Source organism: Rattus norvegicus, chromosome 3, assembly GCF_021556685.1.
Source record: "Rattus norvegicus strain SHRSP/BbbUtx chromosome 3, alternate assembly SHRSP_T2T, whole genome shotgun sequence".
Classification (NCBI taxonomy): Eukaryota; Metazoa; Chordata; class Mammalia; order Rodentia; family Muridae; genus Rattus; species Rattus norvegicus.
The window spans coordinates 50,411,762-50,434,815 of record NC_141536.1 but is presented as its reverse complement, the minus strand read 5'-3'; the positions used below and the strand labels follow the sequence as shown (position 1 = coordinate 50,434,815).

Sequence of the window (23,054 nt, the reverse complement as noted above, 5' to 3'; positions counted from 1 at the left end):
GCTCTGTTTTTGTCCCTGCAGTTCTTTTATAGAGGAACAAAACTGAGAAATGATGTGCATTCTCATGATGTCTTATGTTAATCCTCATGAGGTCTTACTCATGAGGTCTTCCATATCCTGTGCCTGTTTAGAGAGCTGGAATCAGAACCTAAAACCATGCTATTGAAAGAACAGTGGTAGGTCTCTGCATCTGCACTGTATTTAGTAACTTTCCAGTTCCTTTAGGTGTTAAATAATAATAGATGTCTTTGCAGTCCCTTGGGTCACTAATATGCTTGCCTTTGTTGTCAGGGTAGCAACTGAACAATATCTTTCACAAACAGGTGATCTTTTCTTTCTAGATTGAGCGAGCATCTCACATTCATTAGGAGAAATGCCTCCAGGGGCCATCTGCAAGGCTCAGTATTGCTCAAGCAATATACATTTCACAGTGTCTAATATCGTTTATGTTTGCATGTCACTGGGTGGGTTTATAGCATTAAAAACCTTAGTATACCATAGTACTTTGCTGAAACAAATAAAAGATGTTTAGGGTGCCAGAGACAACACTGGATGATCTGTGAGAAATGCCAAGTCATGATGGACACATGTGGTGGGGACATAAAAATAAAACCTTTACTATTAAGTTTTCAGACGAAGACTAGACTTGAGTGAGGAAAGGATTCTCAAAATGAACTATTCACCTTTTAAATGTCCTCCAATGAAGTCACGGGCGTTTTGAGATATTGACTAGGGTAGGAGAAAGAATAAGAGGCGGGTTATCGGTAACTTCGCACTTCCAGATTGTTTTCCTTTGCAAAGCAATGAGACGAACTTCCTCTAGTGCAGCACAGTGTCCTACAAAGGCCCTGAGGTGCAGGAATATGATACACCCATTACCTCTACTGTATGGTAGTGTTCTACTTCCTCTGGGAATTGTCAAGGCAGATGGCAAAAGCTACTCATTCTGTAAATCTCAAGAGCAAGTCTAGCAACATAAATCATTCTGATATTGCCCCATAGCTACTCAGCACACACCATTAACAGGATTCAATGATTATGCCGGGTGCTGCAATTTGTTCAGTAGTTACACAGTATGCCCTTCCATGGTTATGTTTAAACATGCGTTTTATTCTAACAAGATACCATCTTTAACATTAGAAGATAATCTCATGAGATAAGAACCAAAAGACACAGGAGAGACATCATTGTGGGGGTGGATATTTGAAAATAAAACTAATGAGTCTGGTATAGCAGGTCACATTTCTAAAACTGTGTCTTAGTGCTCTATTGCTGTGAAGAGACATTACAACAAAGCAACTCTTATTTATTTAAAAATACCATTTAATTGCAACTTGCTTACAGTTGATCTATAATCGTCTATAATCTGATCTATAATCATCATGGTGGGGAGCATGGAGGTAGGCTGGCAGTTATGGTGGAAGAAGAAGGAGGAGGAGGAGGAGAAAGAGGAGAAGGAGGAGGAGGGAGAGGAGGAGGAGAAAGAGGAGAAGGAGGAGGAGGGAGAGGAGGAGGAGGAGCTGAGAGCTTTACATTCTGATTCTCAGGCAACAAAGAAGGAGACTAGGTCTACCATGGGCTTTTGAAAATTCAAAAACTACTCCCAACAATATACCTCCTTGAAAAAGACCATAACTACTCAAATAAGCTCATACATCCTAATCCTTCCCTCCCAACAGTCTACTGTGGAACTCTGAACCAAACACATAAATGTCTAAGTCTGTGGTACCAATATTGTTCAAACCATTACTCTCTGCAGTGGTCTTTACAGCTTGGTTCATTTGTCACTGGTTAACTTTATCAGTTAAGAATATCACAAGACAATCACAACATAGTCATAAAATATCTTAGTTATATCTTTTTCTTTGAGATAGTGTCCCTCTGCATATTAGATGGTCTGGAACTCTATGTAGTCCAAGCTAACTGCACCTAGAGTGCTATAACAAGCCATCGACCACTACACCCAGACCAAGATATGTCTAAAGTATGTAGTCTGTAGAAGAAATTTGGGAGGCCCAAAATGAAAGTATTTATTCTATAGCAGTGTATTGTCTGCTGTTCTGCTATATGCATGAAGGACTGAAACCTCTATTCCTCCAGAAACACATTTATCTTACAAGGAAGCTATGAGATTTTGGCTTCTGGAATAATTGGGGCACATTCACAATAAAATCAACTGGAATCTAATTTATCAATTTGATGAGGTTCGAAATGTGCTCAAAGCTTGCTTTTGATGCCTAAAGAAAAAAAAATGAAATGCTTACCAAGGTAACAAAAGCCATGACTCAAATGCTGTCAGAGAAGCCCTCTGTTCCACATCCAATGCCGAGAAATTGGGTTTAGTGATCTTTTCCTCCCACATAGTTTGGACTTTCTTATCGCAAAGCACAGCTATGACATCAGGGATGGAAATTTCCACCTCGTACCTTGTTTGTATTTGTATGGTTACATAAAGAATTTTATATGGATTATCAGAAAACACACATAAAAAAAAACCACTAAAAGATTTAAAATAAATTGGGTGTTTTTTAATAGAGACAAAAATCAAAATAGCAAGAAATTTCAACGTTGCCTATTACATAAGACCTAGTTCATAAGGATGAAGAGCTGACATGATGACTCTGAGTAGCTGAGGTAAAACTTAAAATTTATGCTCCAATTTCCTTTGAACAAGTGCAGGACTACTATGTTCAAAGACCTTTAATGTCAAATACCTAGAAGACTACTTTTCTAAACAATGTAGGAAATTAAATCTCCCCATCGGAGAGGCCATCTCATCACTGGGCTTTATTTGGTATTCTCATATTTCACATTTGTGTTAACTCCTAGGTGACAGTTTATATATTCTCTTGAAAGCTTGTGTGGGTGTTCTAGCAAGGGTGTACAGTTTCTCATTTCCTTTAACCTAAGACCAGGCCTCATCTATTAATCTATTTTGGGAATGCCATCTTCTTTGTAACTTCAAGAGGGATGTACATGGAGCACTGAGTAAGGAAGGGGACACCAGCCTAGCCAGCTAGATCAGCTGAGTCAACTCTGGCAATCAATTGGGTAACAGATGTCTCGGCCAGAGCATCCTCACATCCTTAAATCTTTTCTTTAGCAGTTTGTTGTAACACAGTCATTTCTAGTTATATAGAATGTGGCTGAGAGGAAGAGATGACTCAGTATTATTCTTGCAAAGACCCAGGTGTAGGTTCCCAGCATCCATGTGGACACTCCCAACTGTACATTTCTTCAGTTCCACAAGATCTAATGTATCTCAGGGGGAACCAGACATCTACATGGCACACATACATTCACACAGGCAAAACATACTTATGAAATAAAATCTAAAAAAGAATTTTAAACATTGGTATATGTAAAGTGGCCTAAGACTGTGGCACTTCTGCAGGTGAGGGCTTTATGCCTTTTTTTCTTTCTGAAACAAAACACAATTTAGGAATCTAATTGAGCTTCTGTTAACCTATAATTTTGATCTGTAAAAGTAGGAAACTATGAAAAAATCTGTGCTTGTTTTCACTTCAACAAAAAACTTAGTTTATAATCATCTACCTTAAATAAGATTTTTTCATCTGCTTACAAATAGTCTATTTTATAGATTCCAGAGTGTTTGTTTATTCAAGAGAACAGTCAACTTAATATTTTGTTGAAAATATGAACTCAAAAGTCGAGTGACCTAGAAATCATTTTCTTTTTTTATAGTGCAGAGGTAGGGGTCATTTGGAACATTTTTCTTAGAGTTTTTGATGGCTCCATTAGTTGACCTATTAATGTCTAATTTCAATATTTGAAAGTATAATCTATGATATACACAGATAAATATTCATACCTTAAATGAGCTATAAAAAGGTTTAATTTCTATGCTTGATCTTTAAGTTTTTTCACATTTGCAATAAATATCTCTTATTTGTACTATTGAGTCTTCATTTAGAGAATTATGGCCATCTATTAGGGCATGCTCAATTCATTTGCAGTTTTGTTGTTATTTTGTTGCTAAGGATGAATGATTAAAATTATTGAAGACTACATATTGAGTATAAAATCTTTCCTGATTCTAATAGACTTTTAATTGCATGACACTATAATTAAAGTTGTAGACTTTGATAGGAAAGGAAAGGACAAGACAGAACAGGACAGGACAGGACCAAACACCAAGTCGCAAGTATACCTAAGTATCTCCTTGGGTGTCTTTGTTTTAAGATTCCACAGAGGAACAAGGTAAACACTCCAGGGAATGGATTAGCCTTGGTTTGTAAACCAAGTCTTAGCTCACAGTTGCTATGGGAAAAATGGTAGATCCAATTGTAAAAGAATTGAAAATGTGACCATATGGTTATTATCATCTTAAAAAAGGGTAGGAAAACTAAGTGCAATGAACTATTTGAGCATATCCATGAAAGAATGGCTATGGCCAAGCTTATGTACTATGTAAATGAAGTAGAACCTGTCTCTATGCATGAACTGAATAGATTACTCTTACTATTAACTGAACTGGCTTTCATTTCACCCAAAAATGTGAAATGACTTGATGATAGTGCTGAATGGCTTTAAAGTGAGTACAATGTACTATCCTTACTACAAGGCTTTAATAATGTGTACATGTCTGTATAGGTTTTTTTTCTTCTATAGACAAATAACATCATTGTTCTCCAATGTCATGTACAATATTAACAGGAAAGACTTCGGAACAACATTAGCCAAAACTACTATGCTACTATCATCTGATAAAATTTTATGGCACACATTAGAGTGCATGTCTGGGACACTTCCTGTTGTTTGGTCATATTATGCTGAAGGTATATTTTCAAGGCAATATAATAGGCTTTGGTAGTCATAATGTTAATGCCTAGACCTTTCTCACAGCTCCTGAGTGAAATGACAAATTAACGTTATTGATGGAATGAGTATGACGTGACTTCCTTGAGACACAACTATTAGTAGAAAAGCAATAAGACAATAATGAAGGAAATAGCAATTCCTCTCTGTGGTTATTCCCTCTTCTTCTTCTCCCTGCATTGTATCATAAACAAAAGCAGTGCAACAGACACTAATTATAGGAAACCTTCTAGACTTTTTATAATTGGATCTATCATTTTTCCCATAGCAACTGTGAGCTAAGACGTGGTTTATAAACCAAGACTAGTCCATTCCCTGGAGTGTTTACCTTGTTCCTCTGTGGAATCTTAAAACAAAGACACACAAGGAGATACTTAGGCATACTTATGACTTGGTGTTTGATCCTGTCCTGTCCTGTCCTGTCCTGTCCTGTCCTGTCCTGTCCTGCCCTTCCCTTCCCTTCCCTTCCCTTCCCTTCCCTTCCCTCCCTTTCCTTTCCTATACTTTCCTACTCCCCTCTCTCTTTCTCAACTATATGCCTGATGTCTCTAATTCTTTCATTTCAAGCATTATGAAGTGGTAGAGCTGAGCTATGAGAGCTCAAAACTAAAAGTTGACTTCAAGTCTCAGCTTCATTTTTAACTAGAACAGCACTTGCTGGCCAGCTCTGAACTTTATAAATCTCAAAGCCTGTAATCAACATTTGTTTTAGAAAGTATGTGAGGGGTCTATTCATTTTCTCTTTCAGAGCAATATATGAAGAAATTATGAAAGCATATGCTAGAATAATATGTTATATTTATATAAGTAGGAAGTTTAATTATGGTTTAAATTTTTATGCCATTCTATCACATGCATGAATGAAAAAAACATCTTATTAACCATGTTAAATGACCTAAGTTTTAATTGTTTTTATAAACAGTCAAGTTAATTATGAAGCATTTCCAAAGCAAATGACTCCACAGACAATATAGTGATATAGCAATAGCTGTCATATATTACAAAGACCATTAAAAATAAATAACAAATATACAACTTGTACATTCTTGGTAAACGTGAGTATATCAAGAAATAAACATGATATTATTAGAAGGCCACATGTATAGAACCAGAAACTTAAGTTTTACAGCATAGAACCAGAGAACTAGCAGTGCTTGAAAGAGAGACCAACTCACCTTGGGATCCATCCCATCTGCAGACATCAAACCCAGTCACTATTGCTGATGCCAAAAAGTGCTCCCAAATGGGAGCCTAGTATGGCTGTCCTCTGAGAGGCTCTGCCAACCCCTGACTAAGACAGATGCAAATACTCACAGCCAACCATTGGACTGAGCCCAGGGACCCTAATGGAAGAGTTAGGGGAAGGACTGAAGGAGCTGAAGGGATTGCAACCCCATAGGAAGAACAACAATATCAACTAACCAGACACTGCAGAACTCCCAGGGACTAAACCACCAACCAAAGAGTTCACATGGAGGGACCCATGGGTGCAGCTTCATATGTAGCAGAGGATGGCACCTCCAGTGCATGGTGAGGTGCTTGGTCCTGTGGAGGTTTGATGTCCCCAGTGTAGGGGGTTGCTAGAGAGGTGAGGTGCGAGTGGGTGGATAGGTTGGGGAGCTCCCTCTCAGAGACAAATGGGAGGGGGGACGGGATGGGTGGTTTGCAGATAGGAGACTAGGAAAGGAAGGGAACAATATTTGAAATGTAAATAAATAAAATAACCAATAAAAATAAAATAAAACCTAGGAAAAAAAGAGAGAGAGAGAGAGAGACCCAGAAGGTCAAGTGAAAACACTATTCAGTAAATGTGCCTGCACTTGTATTAGCAAGCCAATGTTTAAATCTAAGTATCAAGGAAGAAACTTGTATCAGTTAACTATAGACTATGTTTTCTTAAAGTAAATCATTTGACGTTAAAAAGGCCCACAAGCCTGCTCTGTTCCCTTCATATTATTTAGAATGGTTTGTCCTCATTCCCATTTGTTTTCCATTTCTACGGCTGTGATATTACAGAATGAAGGAAAACATGACCGAGTACTTCTTTTCTAATATTTAGAAGAGTAAGGCTCTAATTTTAATTGAAAATGTGAAGCACATGGATACTGGGGAGACAGCAAAGCGCAGTCTCTTGAGAAGGCAGCTGTTATCATTGTCGAGATGTGCTAACTGGGAGAAAGGCTTTAGGAAAGAATTCCTGTGCACTGGAACTCAGTAGGTAAAGAGCTTGCCTTGCAAGCACAAGTACATGAGTTAGATCCTCTAGAAACTACGTTGTTAAAAGTTAGCTATGGTTGTTTGTGTTTACAGTGCCTCCCAAAGCAGGAAGACAGAAGCAGGAGGATGGGCTGGCTGGGCTTATAAACTGCCTTTTTTCCAAGAAATCATTCAGGCAGCCAACACACCCCCCCTCCCCAAGTCATGTGCTGTAGAATTCCTTAGCATCCCAGGAAGTCATTCAGGCAGCAAACCACAACCCCCATGACATAGACTATACTATTTTGAGTGTCTGAGAGCTTACAGGGCACTGAAAGTTTATTCACCTGATGCAGAGCCAATGGTTGAACATCTGAGAGCCCAACTGTACTTCTCAGCCCCCTAGACTGTAGACTATAGGAGAGCACCCAGGAACACCATGTATATTTAGAGATCAAGGTCCTCACTTGACTTCCTTTCTATCATTTTATTTCACACAGGTTATCTAACTTACATTCTGACTTATTGTACTAAGATGTCCTGTTGTTATAGTTCATATTTTGACTTTTGTGGTGCTAAAGATAAAACCCATGGCCTTGTCTTTGTTAGGCCAGTGGTGCTACTGAGCTGTCTCCAGCCTATTAAAAGTGATTTTTACACTAATAATTAACTCTCTTCTTTGCAATGGTAAGCTTCACAATAAAAAGACTTATGGATCAGGGACTAATTTAGATAAAGGAAACTTGATATTTTAGTGTTAATAAACGTGTTTGTTTCAATCTAGACGTTTTTGTGTGAAAGTTAACAGATTTATAGAACTTCTCATTAATTTCCCTAAATTGATTGCACATAGGGGCGGGCACACATGACAACTGAAGCTCATAAAGATGGGCTGCACTTTAACTAACATAGTTCTAAAAATGTGCTTTTGCATATTTGAAAATTAAAGTGAGGAAGATACAAGTTAAAAATCTCGTCACAGTCACGGGAGGGCTGTTACGTAGACAATGAGTCTTTTCCGTACCACATTTAATATCTAAGGGTTTGTGATTACTTGCCTATGCCCTTAAGGAAGTTACAAACAACTTGCCTGCCATGTTAAATTTGATTTTTAAAGAACAGTTGGCCAGAAATTTGCCTTAAACAAACCGACAAAGTGTGGCTTCTAGATTCTTGATGGGCAGGCATTATTCGATTAAATTTCTCGGGATTGTTTTATTTAATTACAAGAACAGCTCACCAAGCATGTTAGTCACTGATTGGATTTCTAAGCTCAGGTCTTCTGAGTAAAACCAAATGACTCATCAGGAAAAGCCTGCAGTGATTCACAGGCCAAGACTTTCGTGGCAAGTAAATATCCCAAGCCATGGACTCTTGTACCGTAAGCTTTTATACACACCGAAATCCCTCTCCCAGTGTTGCATTTATATATTTGTGTGTATACTGGGCTGGGGAACATCAGATCATAGCTTGAGTCCTGGCTTTATTATCTATGTCACAGTTTAGACAAGCCATCTGACCCTCTAAATGACACTTCAGTATCCAGGCTGGATTTAAAAGCCTCAATTTCCTTCAAGTATTCATTAAATCAGATGTGGTTTGGGGCAGGATTAGTGTACTGTACAGATTTGGTCTCACTGGCACAAACCAAGGTGAAGGAGGAAAATAGAACGAGCATATGCATCACCCATCAGCAGAGTTTTCACTGCTTGTTACGACCAAGAGCGCTTGAATGAACGTTTCTAGGGTGTTACCCACCGTTTCCATTCTGTTCATTCCGAATGAGAACTTCGTGCACTGTATCTGTGCCCCATTGAAAAATACAGTTGTTACAACCCTGAAAACACTCTCACACCAAATGATAAACTTTAGCATGAACATGAATCAAGATCATTCATGCTTGAGAGAAAATTAACATGGAGATAGTTTGATTTCTAATTTACATTTGGTCCTGGGAAATAGCAATTTCTGGCTATCTTGATTGGCATTGCTGAGCTTCTGAGAAGCATTACATAACACACTTCTCAGAAGCAATGTGTCAGGTAATTTGTCCCTTTTGTTGCTTTTTTGCCCCTCTCAATGAACTCTGTGTCTCTTTAACAAAACAGTAATATTTGCTTTTCCACTAGGTCCCTGGTCTATCTATTCCCTGCTTCTGACACCAGGCAATGCTCGAGATGGGCTGCATCTCATAGATCAGTGTTGGCCAGGGTCTCATCTCACTCCCCATGGTCAGACTACTGTGCAGTAGCTCACACAGCCTCCTTCTCCTACCTAATTATAACAGCACTTGTTGGTTGAGTTTTAAACTAAGAAGCATTATGACTATTAAAGCAATGTTTAGTGTTTTCTTTTTAAAATGAATGATGCAGGTTAGACGATCTCTTCATCTAAAAAGACCAGTGGTTGACTTATTTGAACATGGTTCCCTTTAGAACAAGGAGTTTGAAATTTGCAGGTTGAGATTTACATATCAAATCAAGATGATTGATAGGTACTGAGCCTCAGTGGGCAGTAATGAATGAAGACTTGGAGTATTTGGGTTTTCATTTCTAGGCTATAAATTAGATTTGAGTGGTGTGTTGTTTATTTCATTTCTGGGACAGAACACCTGGCAAGAGCAGCTTAGTCAATTCAGCTTGGTTGACAATTCCAGGGGATACACATCCCTCATGGCAGGGAGGGGGAAGTGGTAGGGGGAGACGGTGGTCATTTTGTGCCCTCAGACAGGAAGCAAGCAGTGATTAATGCTTGGACTCAGCTTGCCTTCTGTTTATTTAGGCTGGAATCCCAGTTTGTGAGATAGTACCATCTGTATTAATACGAGAGTCCACACCCAACCTAATCCAGATGATTCCAGACAGACAGGCCCAGAGATTAGTTCCAAGGGGAATCAAGCTGATAACCAAGAGTAATCATCAAATGTGAGACTAATAGGAAAGTGTCAATTGGAAAGATTCACTTGCTTTAATATAGACATTTGTATATGTGAGATCTTTAAAACTGTCTATATGAGGTATGTGAAAGTCTAATTTAGATATTATTGTTGGCAGAGAGTAGATACTTATTAATGCATACTTGTGATTATGATACTACATACATATTATAACTGCGGGACTCAGTACTCAGGACTAAAGAGGAGGTGAGGGCACAGGAGCAGAGATTATAAATTCACAGCTTGTCTGACCTACAAAAGGATATCAGAGAAGGGTGTGGTCTGGGAGAAAGTAGACTGCTTCTGGGTTCATCGAAGGAATCCAAGGATTCTTTTCCAAGTAAAAATCTCTGTTTCCTGTGCCTCTGAAAGTCCTTTAAATAGTGCCAAAGTTATGGTCTTTTCATGATTTATGATAGTATTAAAGTTGTTTGACTATTAGATTATTGCCTAAGTTTATTATAATATGGCCAAGACGCAGAGAACAGTTGATGGTCGAGTTCCTGGTCCTAAATGGAACGTCTGTATCACCCACTCCTAATCAATAAGAATGCTTCGGAAAAAAAAAAGGAAAAAAAATTAAAAAAAAAAAAAGAATGCTTCGGACGAGTGGGCAGAAAGAGTGCAAGACCCAGAGGCTGGGAAGAAACAGCAAGAAGAAGTCTTGTGGACAAGACACAGCCATTATCCACACAAATTCATTGCAATGGTGGCTATCTGCACACACCCTCATGCGACTGGCCCAGTTAACATTAATCCTAAATGAGGGAGGAGCCCACGAGATGACATCCCTCCCAGAGGGACACTGGCAGTTAATGGCTGCTGAGGTAGTGGCTGTCATTTTTGTCAGTGGTGAGCCCTCTGAAAGGATTCCTTGGCTCCAGTGCACAGCCTCTCATCTAGGATTGGGCAAATAATGCCAATAAGTTCATTGGACCACACACAAATAAACCATGAAGATGGGAGAGGGAGTTATTGGGTGAAGTGGTTCAGTGGGTGATGGATGGAGATGAAGGAACAGTGGGTTACAATGGTTAAACTTTGTTATCGCAATGTAAGAAACTGTCAAACGAGTAAAATATTAGATAAGTCACAAGGCAGAGGTGTGCTTATCCAGCATGCATGTTACCCTTGGTTCCATCTCTAGAACTTCAGACAAAGAAACTAAAAACAGCCATTAAATCTCCTAATTAGAAACTACAGCCTGTGTTTAAATATTTTTATTTATTTATTAAACTTTCTCCCAACTAAATGGAGAGCAATTTACACAGGCCCTCAATAAATGGTTCCAGTGAGTATCGACAGTTCGTGGACTCATTTGAATTTGAGTGATTGAACACCCACAAAATCTATCTGCTTCAAATGTCACTTGTTCTCCACCCTAACCCCAAGGTTACAGTCACCTTGTAGCCTAAAATCATCGTGAAAGTACTAATATTTCATTTGAAGTAAAAAAGGAGGGGCAGAGTTTCACCTTCTCCGCTTTCAGGCATCTCACATTTCATCGTACGTAGCATCACCTCTACTCGCGAGGAATGCTGGACAATGTAGTTTTCTGAGTTTCCTTAAATTATTAGTCTGCTGCCACAACAAAGTACTTGAGCATAAGGGCTTAAAAGTGGGGAGAGGGAGTTTACATAGCTATCAGTTTTCGATGCTGAAAGGTTAACCTAAGCTGGTCCTGCTGGTTCAATATCTAGTGGAGGACCCGCCTAGGCTGCGTCAGGATAGCACAGTGCAGTGGGAATAGCCCTGGATGCACTTGGAAAAGATGCAGCAAATGAGAGCCAGGAATCAGGGGCCAAGTTTGCTCTTGGTATGATGATCTAGTGTTTTTCCCTCTCTGAATTCTTCTTATGAGAATAGGACTTGCTGTGTAGTACGGGCTAGCCTCAAAATTGTGATCCTCCTCTTGCAGTCTTCTAAGAGCTGGGGTCACAGGTATGAACTGTATAATACCCTGTAATAGCTTACTCTTCAAAAAAGGGGGAAAGGCCCTGCCAAGTACATTAATCCTTTCTAAGGGCATTGCCGAATGGCTTAATTACAATCTATATCTCTTAAAGGTTTTGCCATTTCATATAATACCAAGTTGGTGAGTGAGCCTTTGGTATATAACTTCTAACTCATAGGAGACAGATTACCCAGAATTCCCTTGTAAAAAGAGTTTGGGGAATGAATATCAGAATATGCATTTCATGTTTTATTTCAAATAATGTATCATTATAGATGTTTTATTTATTATTTTCAAAAAGCGATCTTATTGTGAGATCATGGCTTATTAAATAATTATTTATAGGCATCATTACTTTTGCTGAAAATAAATTCTGATATATTAAAAACTTCAGAAAAATCATAGTTATTGAAATGGACACTTGAGACAAGAAAATAATGTTAGAGCTTATCATCAAAGTTTTATATTTTCTAAATGAGGTTTTCTTTATGAGGTCCCTGGCACTAGGGCAAACTGGGTGACTTGCTCAGAGTCTCAGAGGTAATAAAAGTGTGAGACAGACCATGAATGTAAATGACTGAGGCTCAAGCCACATTCTCTCTACTGCATTAAGATGGGCGCTATTGAGTAAAGGATCTGCACTTTGCTGCTATGAAATGAACAGTGGAGCATAAATATTTTAATGTTAATACTAATCCGATGTCTTTTGTTTTTTAAGCTGTTTACGTGGAATGGAAGAGTCTTGCTACGTTGGTTTACACTGTAGATGTATGTGTATAAGCCATTAGTAGGTCTCTGGTGGTTTGCACTTTAGAAGTATGTTTCTTTCTATACCATTGTTAGGTTGCTGGTGGGTTACACTGTAGTATATTTATAAGCCATTACTAGGTTGCTGGTGCTTTGCACTGTAGGATGTGTTTATGCACCATTGTTAAGTTGCTCATGGATTATACTACAGAAGTGTGTTTTGATACCATTGTTAGGTTGCTGGTGAGTCAAACTGTAGTAGTGAGTTCAGAAGCCATTTGCTAGGAATTCAGAGGATGTTTCCCTGTAAGGATTTTGTAGTGCTTCCACAGTTCAACCAGATGCCTAGTTAACTCTCGATGAACATGATACAGCATGCAAATAATACTATCAGAAAACTATTCTTTGCTGTTTAATACGTTTTAAATGGCATTAACAATCTTTGTAGACATTGTGCTGCATATATAATACAAAGACTTTGCGACCTTGTCTGACAATAGTGTCAGACATATAAAATACTTCCATAGAATATATTGAAGTCAGGGCTGGAGGGATGGCTCATTCGGTTAAAAGCACTGAATGCTCTTCCACAGGAGCCGGGTTCAATTCCCAGCACCCACATGGCAGCTCAAAACTATAACAGACATACACGCAGGCAAAACACCAATGCACAAAAATAAAAAATATAATTAAGTTTTTTTTAAGAAAGAAGATATTAAAGTGTAAAGAAGCACAGAGGTATGGGTGAACAGTGTCCTCAGAATGGGGAGAAGGAAGAAGGTGAAATGTGAAGGGTCCCTTCCTTCCAAACACTGGTGTTGATGCCAAGAAACACAGGGAGTATTGACATAAAAGGGTTACTTTCCCAAGAAAGACAACTGTGTCTCTTGGCATTTAGTGTAGCCTCTTCTTTTCACAGAGAGTTGTCATAACTGATAGTGGCTCGGGATTTATGTAGCTTCTCAGTGGAACAATTGCTAAGCTTGCTCTGTGAGGGTGCATCTCACTGTATTGAGATGGGTGCCCTTTGCTTCCCGAGTTACTACAAAATGGCTGGGTCTATTTGATTGAAGGAGAACATCAAAACTAGACCAACAGGCTATGATGGCTGCTGGGCAGAAGACTTCCCAGTTCTCCAGGGAAGCTCTCATCCCTTGGTCTTGCTTTGTGGGCCGTGATTCATCGATGCCTGTTTTCATTTTGTTCCCTAGTAGGAGAAGCAATGATTAAAATGATAGTAATAATATGTACTTGTTGAGGACTCCTTGGTCCAAGTAGAGTTTTAAGAGATTTATGTATATAACATTTAACTCTCTGGCTTATTTATGTACCCATTGTGCAGATGAGTCAACAGAGGCATACATTTAGTTAACCTTTTAATATTAAAAAGTAGATTTGTAAGTAGCTAACCCAGCTTGTGCTTTCCAGACTTAAGATAGATCAGCTCACCACATTCTGCTGCGATCTGACTTTCTTTGCTCTATGCCAAGATAAATCAAGGAAGCAACCAGAATTGAAGATGAGACTTCCACTATGGCAGTATCAGGTGTAAATAACCCTCAGCTGTAATCTAAACTTAACTTTTCAACCAGCAGGAGCCTTCTAATTCTTTGCCAGGTTGGAGACAGCCTTTTTACAGGATATTTAGCAGCCTTTCCTGGCTGCTATCCAATCGGCATCCATAGCAAGCACTTTGTCCCTCCTCAATATTATCATACAAGTGAATCAAATGTCCCATTTTTATGAGACAAGGCAGATGAGGGATGATTTCTTCAGTGATTTTATACTGCGCCATGCATTTTCAATGTACCCTAAATTCCCGGTAGTCACGTATTAATTCAATGAATTACCGAAGCATAGCAGTTAATCTCCTTTTCTGCCATAGTAATATTGACTTAAGTGACATGGTTAATATGAACACACACACACACACACACACACACACACACACACACACACACACACTCACACTTCCATATATTTGTCTAACTCCTGCAGTCTGATTTTTGGGTATCACTGGAAACATATGTTAAGAGTCACGGAGCCTAAGGATGGGCAGGTGTCTTAGCCTCCAAGCTGAAAAACTGAGTTTGATCCCTAGAGCCCATGTGGTGGGAGAATAGAACTGACCCCTGTAGTAAGTCAGCCTTCAGTTGACATCATCTGCGAGTCAGTTAAGCTATCTCATTTTTCACAAGTGAAATAAGCCTTGAGCAAAATTTTCTTTCTTATGTACTTGGAAAGTCTGAGCTCGCAGAAGCCTAGGGATAGACTCCGAAGACACTCTGAGGCTTTACATTTTGTATCTTGCGATTAGACAGGGCTGAGATGACTCCTTTGTGGTCTGGAAAATTGAGGTCACTGAGGACAATTAGAGGAGAGGCAAGCCTGGAAATGAAGGAAGAGTTTGAGGCCCCCACCTGGTGTGGAATTCCTATGAAGGAATCGAACTGCCATAGAAGGAGTTAGGGGCTTGCAAGGAACAGACCACACTGATGTCTCATTTCCCCTGCCCTGTGACTGAGTCCTTCCTGAGTCCAGGTCAGGTGACCTTCCTGGGTGCTCTAGCTGCTCCCAGCTGGCAGGATCTGTGATTGTTTACCTCCCTGCATTCCCCAGTAGATTGTGTGCCCCAGGGGATGAGGCCTAAAAAAAGTTTCTTTTGTCTTTGTGTCTCCAACAATCTGGCTTTAGGTGTGGTTCTTGGCAGACTCTTTAAAAAAAATTGCCATACACACACACACACACACACACACACACACACACACACACACACACACACACCAAAAAAGAAAGAAAGAAAGAAACAAAGAAAGAAACAAAGAAACAAAGAATCTTACAAGGAAAAGGAAAAGAACAAAAAATATATGCATGGTAAACTAGATGTGACACTTTGAGATGTGATACTAAACTTTATTTAAATGTATCTTTATATTCCAAACCTCTATGTATTATACACACCAAAATATATCTTTCAAATGTTGGCCAGGCTTGAAGACACCAGACCGTATTGAAGGCAATTTGGAGACAGGGTCAGGAGGACCATGAATTCAATAGCATTTTATTCCCAAAATAAATAAAAAAATAAGAAATAAATATTTGCTGGAATAAAATTAAAACAGAATAAACATTTTAAAGAGATCTCAGAGTCACACAGGTTCAAACATTTTGCTATTCATTATATCAATAGGATGAGTCTAAATCAGTTTTCGTCCCTTTGCCTTAGCGGCCTGAGTGATAAGGAGCAGGCAATGTACAGAACTTGTTCTTTATTCTTGCTTTAGTCTTCTATCTTGGTTTTAAAAAGACTTCAAAGTGAATCCATTAATTTTACTAGACAGCTATTATGATGGAATTTTTAAAATAAATTTTAATTGTCAATAATAGCCCTGTACAATTTAACTGATAATCACTTAGTTTCTATTTAATTTTTCAGTTACTAAGCCCCTTTCAAAATAAGACTAATTTTTAAAATCAGCATTTATGTTGTAATTGTATAGGAAGGTAATTTATGAACAGAGAAAGAAAAACATCTTTCTAGTTTTTTTTTTAAATGACAGAAATTACACTAGCAATACATGTTGATGTAAAAGTCATGGAAGATAAAATGAAGAGATATTACTTTGCTTATATAAAGAAATAAACTCATTCATATAACTGTACATGGTTTTATAATCCATGGAGTAATCGTTACTGTCCAGTTCTCCATCTTTTCTTCTGTGACATCAGTTCATCTTTGCACACACACACACACACACACAGAGGACTGAGTGGGAGCACCAATGCTTCCATTTCTTATGGCACTAACATTCTTCCCTCTGTAAGCAGAACACCCTTAGCAATACAAAAGATTAACTGGTGATGACACTTCAGAAATCAGTGTGTGTGGTGGAGCAGGTGTGGGGAGTTCCTCAAAACACACACACACACACACACACACACACACACACACACACACACAGAGAGAGAGAGACAGAGAGAGAGAGAGAGAGAGAGAGAGAGAGAGAGAGAGAGAGAGAGAGGGAATGAAGTTTGGTGGGTAGGAAGTAAGGAGGATCTGGGAAAAATTGGAGGGGAGAAACATGATCAATATCTATTATACTTTTAAAGATTGTAAAACAAACAAATCAAAGAATAGTTCCATTTCTACCCTCCTGAATACACACCTAAGGGAGGTCTCTTGAAGGAAAAGGGGATACAACTTTAGATTGTGGTGTTAGGCCAAATAAGCAAAGAACAAAACAAAACAAAAAAATACCACTTGTTTTCTCCCATGTGTGGAGTTCAGTGTGTATATATATATATATATTATATATTATATATATTATTTAATCTTATATACACAATATCATATAAAACAGGATGGGAATATTCGGGAAGAGGAAGGAGATTGTCAGGCTTTGGAAGGAGGGCATGTGGCAGTAGTGGGGTGGGAGTCATTTGAGCATGTATAAATGCTCAAATCCATCACTTCTATGGTGAACGTACCGTAATAAAAATAGCATAATTTTATAAATGTAATGTATAAAAACATGTATTATAAAGAAAAATAGTACCATGACATCTTTACAAGTAAAACAAACCATGATATCAGGCGTTCAGATCAAAATAGCTCCTATTTACAACTCCTAAGACAGACAGAACCACCCTTAGCCTGGCATTGGTTTTACCCACTGTGGGTAGTTTGAATATGCTTGGCCCTGGGAGTGGCACTATTAGGAGCTATGGCCTTGTTGGAGGAAGTGTGTCACTGTGGAGGTGGGCTTGGAGACCCTCATCCTATCTGCCTGAAAACATTCTTGGCTTTCTTTTCAATGATGTTGTAAAACTCTCAGTTTCTCCTGTACCACACATGCCTGGACACAGCCATGCTCCCATCTTCATGATGATGGACTGAACCTCTGAATCTGTAAGCCAGCCCCAATTAAATGCTGTCCTTTATAAGAGTTGCCTTGGTCATGATGTCTCTTCACAGTAATGGAGACCCTTACTAAGATACTCCTCTACCCTGCACTCTCCAGACTCGGTTGGACATCATCTTTGAGTTTCTTATCTAAACCACACAGTTATCCAGTGGCTAAACTGCACTTAGATATTCCTTTCAATGCATTGATGTGATGGCTATCAAGATGAAAGATTACTTATACTTTCATTCGAATGTCTGTGTTTATAGCTGCACTACTCACAATACACAGGAAATGGAAATGAATCCAGCCTAGGACGTGTCAACGGAGTCACAAATAAGAGAAATATCATACAGATGCACAGTAGAATTTTAATACAACCATTTAAAAGACGAAATAATAATGATATTTGCAAAAAAGTGGATGCAAATGGAAATTACATTGTTAAGCAAAATAAAAAAGACCCAGAAAGAGAAAAACAGAGGGTTTCTTTTTGCATTTGCAGAACATTTGTTTGTCTGTTTATTAAATGACTCCAAGGGGAAGTGCTTTCATTTCTTTCCTTAACATGACGCCAATATATTATTGGTAACTCATAATTAATCACTAGCGTATATAAAGCACACTCATATCTTTCCTCTTTCTTCCCATTTGCTCGACAACTGTGTTTATCACCAAGAAAGTGCACATATCAGGTCAGTCTCAAACAGGGGCTATTCACTTCCTCATTTCAGCCTTCTCCATAAATTTGCACAAAACAACCTGATGTGAGTCTCATTTCTTCTTGCTCTTCAATAAGCAATACATGTGTATGTTTTTGTCTCTGTATGTGTGTGCTGTGTGGTATGTATGTATGTTTTACATGTATATGCATTTTCAAACACTTATGAATAGGTCACGTAACTAGAAAGAGGATAATGAGAATGAAGATATGTTGGGGGAGTTGGGAAACAGGCTACTAAAATATATGTAATAAGAAGTCAGAACTTGGGACTAAATGGGGGAAGAAAGGTAATCAGTGGGTTGGGGAGGGATGTGGGGGAATGCGGATGGGTAGGAATAGGTTAGGAACAAAGTATAATGACATATATAGTGAATGTAAATATGCCAGAATGAAATCCATTGTTTGAATACTATCCCAAAATTTTATTAAGAATAAAACAGAAGACAGGGAGGAGGAAGAAAGGTTGGAATTCCCAGAAACTGACTTTCTGTGTTCACATAGTACCGTGTCATCAGTGATCTGATTCTAGCCACATCGTGCCTCTGTAATATCTTCCTGATGATTGCCCAATATTGCCCGAATACCATGGCGTGAATGGATTCATCATTTGTTGTATAGCTACCGCTTCCTTTCCAGTAGATAAAGGAGGAAACCAGACTAGACAAAGAGAAAAAAACACTTTGTGTGTGTGTGTGTGTGTGTGTGTGTGTGTGTGTGTGTGTGTGTGTATAGGATTGGTGAAGAAAGGAGCCAATGACACTATTTCCTTTGGTACCAGTGTGCACAAGAGTGCCAGGCTCCATCAGAAAGTGTTTTTAATTCTCATTTCACAGTGTATCCAAAATGAAGCACTGCATTTCCACATGTCCACAATGATGCCTTTTCTGTTGCTGGATCTTAGATACCACAAACAAAAAGATGTGAGGGGATGGAGAAGTATTGTAACTGCAGTGCTGTCCAAAGAGGCTTTTGTGTTTATGACCCACGTGTAAGTGCATCCTTGACAGTCACACAGGAGCTATCGTTTTTCACTGATGATGCCATCGGACTCTTGGATTTCTGTAAAAATCATTTCTGAGTTAAATGGGTTTCTTTAAACTGTGTTACTCCAGCTCCCAAAACAACACAAAACTGAAAGGATGACATTTGTACCTTGAAAGTATCAGTAATATAGCTATTTAATAAGGATATAATATAGCAACGTAAGTTTATTTGATAATTTACTGAAGATGAGTTAAGCTCTTCATATTCTAAAAGAAACAAAACAAAAGCAGAATCCCTTACCATGCACTCTTGAGCCCACTGAGCCACACAACTCTCAAGTGTGTTTAGACTCAGACACAGTGACTCCAGTCAGGTTCTGTTTATGAGATGAAAGCTCATTCCTGACACAGGAGGGTGCATTTATAGAAAATTATCTTACCAAGTCTCAAGACTTAAAAAATTGATCAGCGTTTCATAATGGATCTCTTATTGATCAAAGCAATACAATTTGTATGACACAAAATATGTATTTTTATGTATTAATTGCAACTCATCTTAATTAACTTTAGTAAAATATGGGATCCTGTGTTAATTGTCACTTGCCTTACATGCATCAGTTCTCACAGGTATACTTTAAATAAGGGTAATGTGAACCAAGAGAAACTCAACTGTGAGAGCATGGAGCAGTAACTACAACATTTCTTGTGTTTTGGTTGATCTGTTGATTTGGTTTGTTTGCTGGCTTGTTTTTAGACAGGATCTTCTGTAGACCAGGCTGGCCTCCAACTTGCTATATATTACAGGCTGGTCTTGAACTCATGAGGAACCCTGGAGTCATTTACCACCATGGGGCATTCTTATTTTTATATAAGTTTCATTGTGAGATTTATTTTTGCACAAAGTTTTTTTTATTGTATCTTGGAAAAGATTTTGTTTGTTGGTTGTTTTGTTAGATCTTGGGGTGTTTTCTGACCATATTCAGCCCTATCTCTTCACAGATACCCTTTGAGTATCTACTCAACTTCATGTCATCTTTGTTTTTTATAACCTGTCAAGTCCAGTAGCATCTCCCAGCATTATGAAATCTAGCCAACAGCCACGAAGTTCCCAGTTCAATACTAATTTGATTCCTCCATGCTACATGACTCTTGTTTGACTTGCCCAACCCATGGGGGTCTTAAGGTCAAGTTCTAGTAGGTAACCAATAGCATTGGCATATCCTAAAATGTTTGAGGGTCCACAACCAACAACCCCACAAATATTTAGCCCATTTCAAGTACTGAGTTTTTTTATTTGTTATACTGTAGAACCTAGTAGAGGCGTTGTCTATCCATTATAGGGTATAAGTGTAACGATTTTTATGTATTGTATTAAGCTTATAGAGTAGCAGGCATGCATATGTCTTTTTCTAAAGGTCTATAGTGTTGGTTATTCCTTCCCCATCCTATGCTCACTTCTCTACTGTGACCTCCTGTCTCACACCCAATTTAGCCTTTTCTGGGCTTGCCATAAGCTCACTCCTTCTGTTGACCCAGTGCAAAGTGACTGGTTTCAGTCTTCCTCTCTGTCTCTCTCTCTGTCTCTCTCTCTGTCTCTCTCTCTGTCTCTCTCTGTCTCTCTCTGTCTCTCTCTCTCTGTCTCTCTCTCTGTCTGTCTCTCTCTCTCTCTCTCTCTCTCTCTCTCTCTCTCTGCCTCTCTCTCTCTCTCTCTCTCTCTCTCACTCTCCTCCCTTCTCCTTACACAATCTTTCTAGACATGGATTGAGAGAAATTTGAAGTAACTACAGCACAGTCTGAATATGTTTCCATCTTGAAATCTCCTTTGCCAAACAAACTTGTCATTTCCTTTAAATTCAACCCCCTTGGATTTCTCAGAAGAGGGACAGAATAAAGCCAGAGTCTTAGCCAGAATTATCTCACAAGTGCCCCTGAGCCTAATTCAAGGCAGAGTGATTTCTTTTTCTGGAAACCTCAGAATCCAGCCTCCCATTGCCTGTGTTTCTCTGAATATTCCTGTCTCTCAAGCTTTGAACAGAATGGCCCATTTCTCTCTGCTGTGTCCCACATTTTCCTTGGGAACTATTTCCAAAGGTCTAAGGTCTACATGGCCAGGTGTAACACAGTGAACATTCTAGCGTCTCAGGACCAGTGTTCTACACTGGCTACTTTTCTTGTTGTGATCAAAGGCTGGACGAAAGGAAATTCTGGAAGGAGTGATCTGGCTCACAGAGTGTGGTGTAGTGAGTGTATCATGGTGGGAAAACTGCATTGCTGAGAGCTTGCCATTGCTGGCCGTGTTTTTTCTATATTCAGGAGGAGGGAAGAGTGCTGGTCCTCACCTCATGTTCTCCTTCTTATTCAGTGTGGCAGTTAAGGTCAATCTTCCTACCCTAGGTGAGCTAAATCATAAAATCTGCCACAGTCATGCGCTGGGACTCTAGATCTTGCCAATCAACATAATCCACCCCTTGTAATCTATTCTCGGATTGGACGTTTCTAATATTTTTCTCTTGAAAGATCTACAATAAACGTTCAGGGCAGGGTACCACACTATCAAAGTGAATGTCATTATATATCATATCATATCATAACATATCAATGGTATATGTTATAAATCTAGGTTGTCTCCATCGCTATTAAATCGGATACATTTTAAGTCCTTTCTAAAAGTGCTTTTGGAGATTTCATATTGCTTGGAAAATGCTTCAAAAATGAATGACACTCGGCCCAAATTTTACCTGTTAAAAATCATAATTATTTCTAGAAGTAACATTTCAAAGAGGTTCCACTTGGCAACAGTGATCCTCAATATAAAAGTGAAATTTTTACATGTTTTTGAATTTTTTCATTGGTTTTATTTTTGATAACTTGGATCTGAATAGAATTATTTTGGTAATTCTATTCTGATTTTGAAATCGTCTTTAATTTGATTTGTTAAATGGAATTTATGTTACCGCAGGTAAGAAACTGCAGGGCAGGATGGAGAAGGGTATATAAAATAGTCTGAGATTGCAATGGAATTGTAAACTGGTAATTATTTTGTAACACCCTGAAATAAAGGATTTACCATGTGTTTGCCCTAAAGTTATAACTAGAGAGGCAAGGAATAATTGAAAATTATCCAGCAAGACTTGCTGTTTAAGTTTGTAAGAAAGGTTTCTTAAAACAGAAGATAAAATATGTAAGACATATGCTGATGATATTCATTAACAAACAAGATAGAACATATCAATTATGTACACATAATATGAATCTAGCCTACCTTAACCACAATAGAATTGTCACAAATCATTTGGTAATTACAATTTAAATCCCCACCATCAGGCACCTTCTATGTGGTCAAAAGAATACAGGAATCCAGTGAGACCTTTGTTAGTGATAATGGACGAGCACAGCTCACGCGTTCCCCCATTTAATCACTAGGGTAAAAATGAATACAGGAATTCACATTCACAGTTTCTGGGAGAGTCACAGTTTGGACCATCAGTGTCTAGTGAAGTTCTTCCATAAGTTTTCTCTATACAAAAGGATTTTACAAAAGTCTACTAAACAAATCCCTTAAAAAGTGGAATTTTGCACTGATAACTGCCACTGTTACCCTCCTGATAGGTTTTGAAACAATATCCATTCCAAGCACCAGAGTCCCTGAAGCTCTCCAGAGACTTCAGTGACTTGAGCTATGTCTATGCCTGAAGGAAGGGCTCATTCTTGTACTCTGTTCAGAGACTCCATTAATGATACTTAAATGCCTCTCAGAAGAGGAACCAAATGA

At 38.6% G+C, this 23,054-nt stretch overlaps 1 protein-coding gene and 1 long non-coding RNA gene across 3 annotated transcripts in view; one reads left to right on the top strand and one right to left on the bottom strand.

Moving 5' to 3' along the window:
* LOC147995489 (uncharacterized) overlaps nt 1-23,054 on the bottom strand; it is a 173,340-nt gene that overhangs the window by 2,616 nt on the left and 147,670 nt on the right. Inside the window, exon 4 of one of the 2 annotated variants that reach the window (XR_015683542.1) lies at nt 684-729. The exons of the other annotated variant lie outside the window; for it this stretch is intronic. This is a non-coding gene — a long non-coding RNA (uncharacterized LOC147995489). The remainder of the gene's footprint in view (nt 1-683; nt 730-23,054) is intronic. 2 annotated transcript variants of the gene reach the window in all.
* The window catches only part of Scn9a (sodium voltage-gated channel alpha subunit 9), a 144,879-nt gene that overhangs the window by 25,909 nt on the left and 95,916 nt on the right, over nt 1-23,054 (top strand).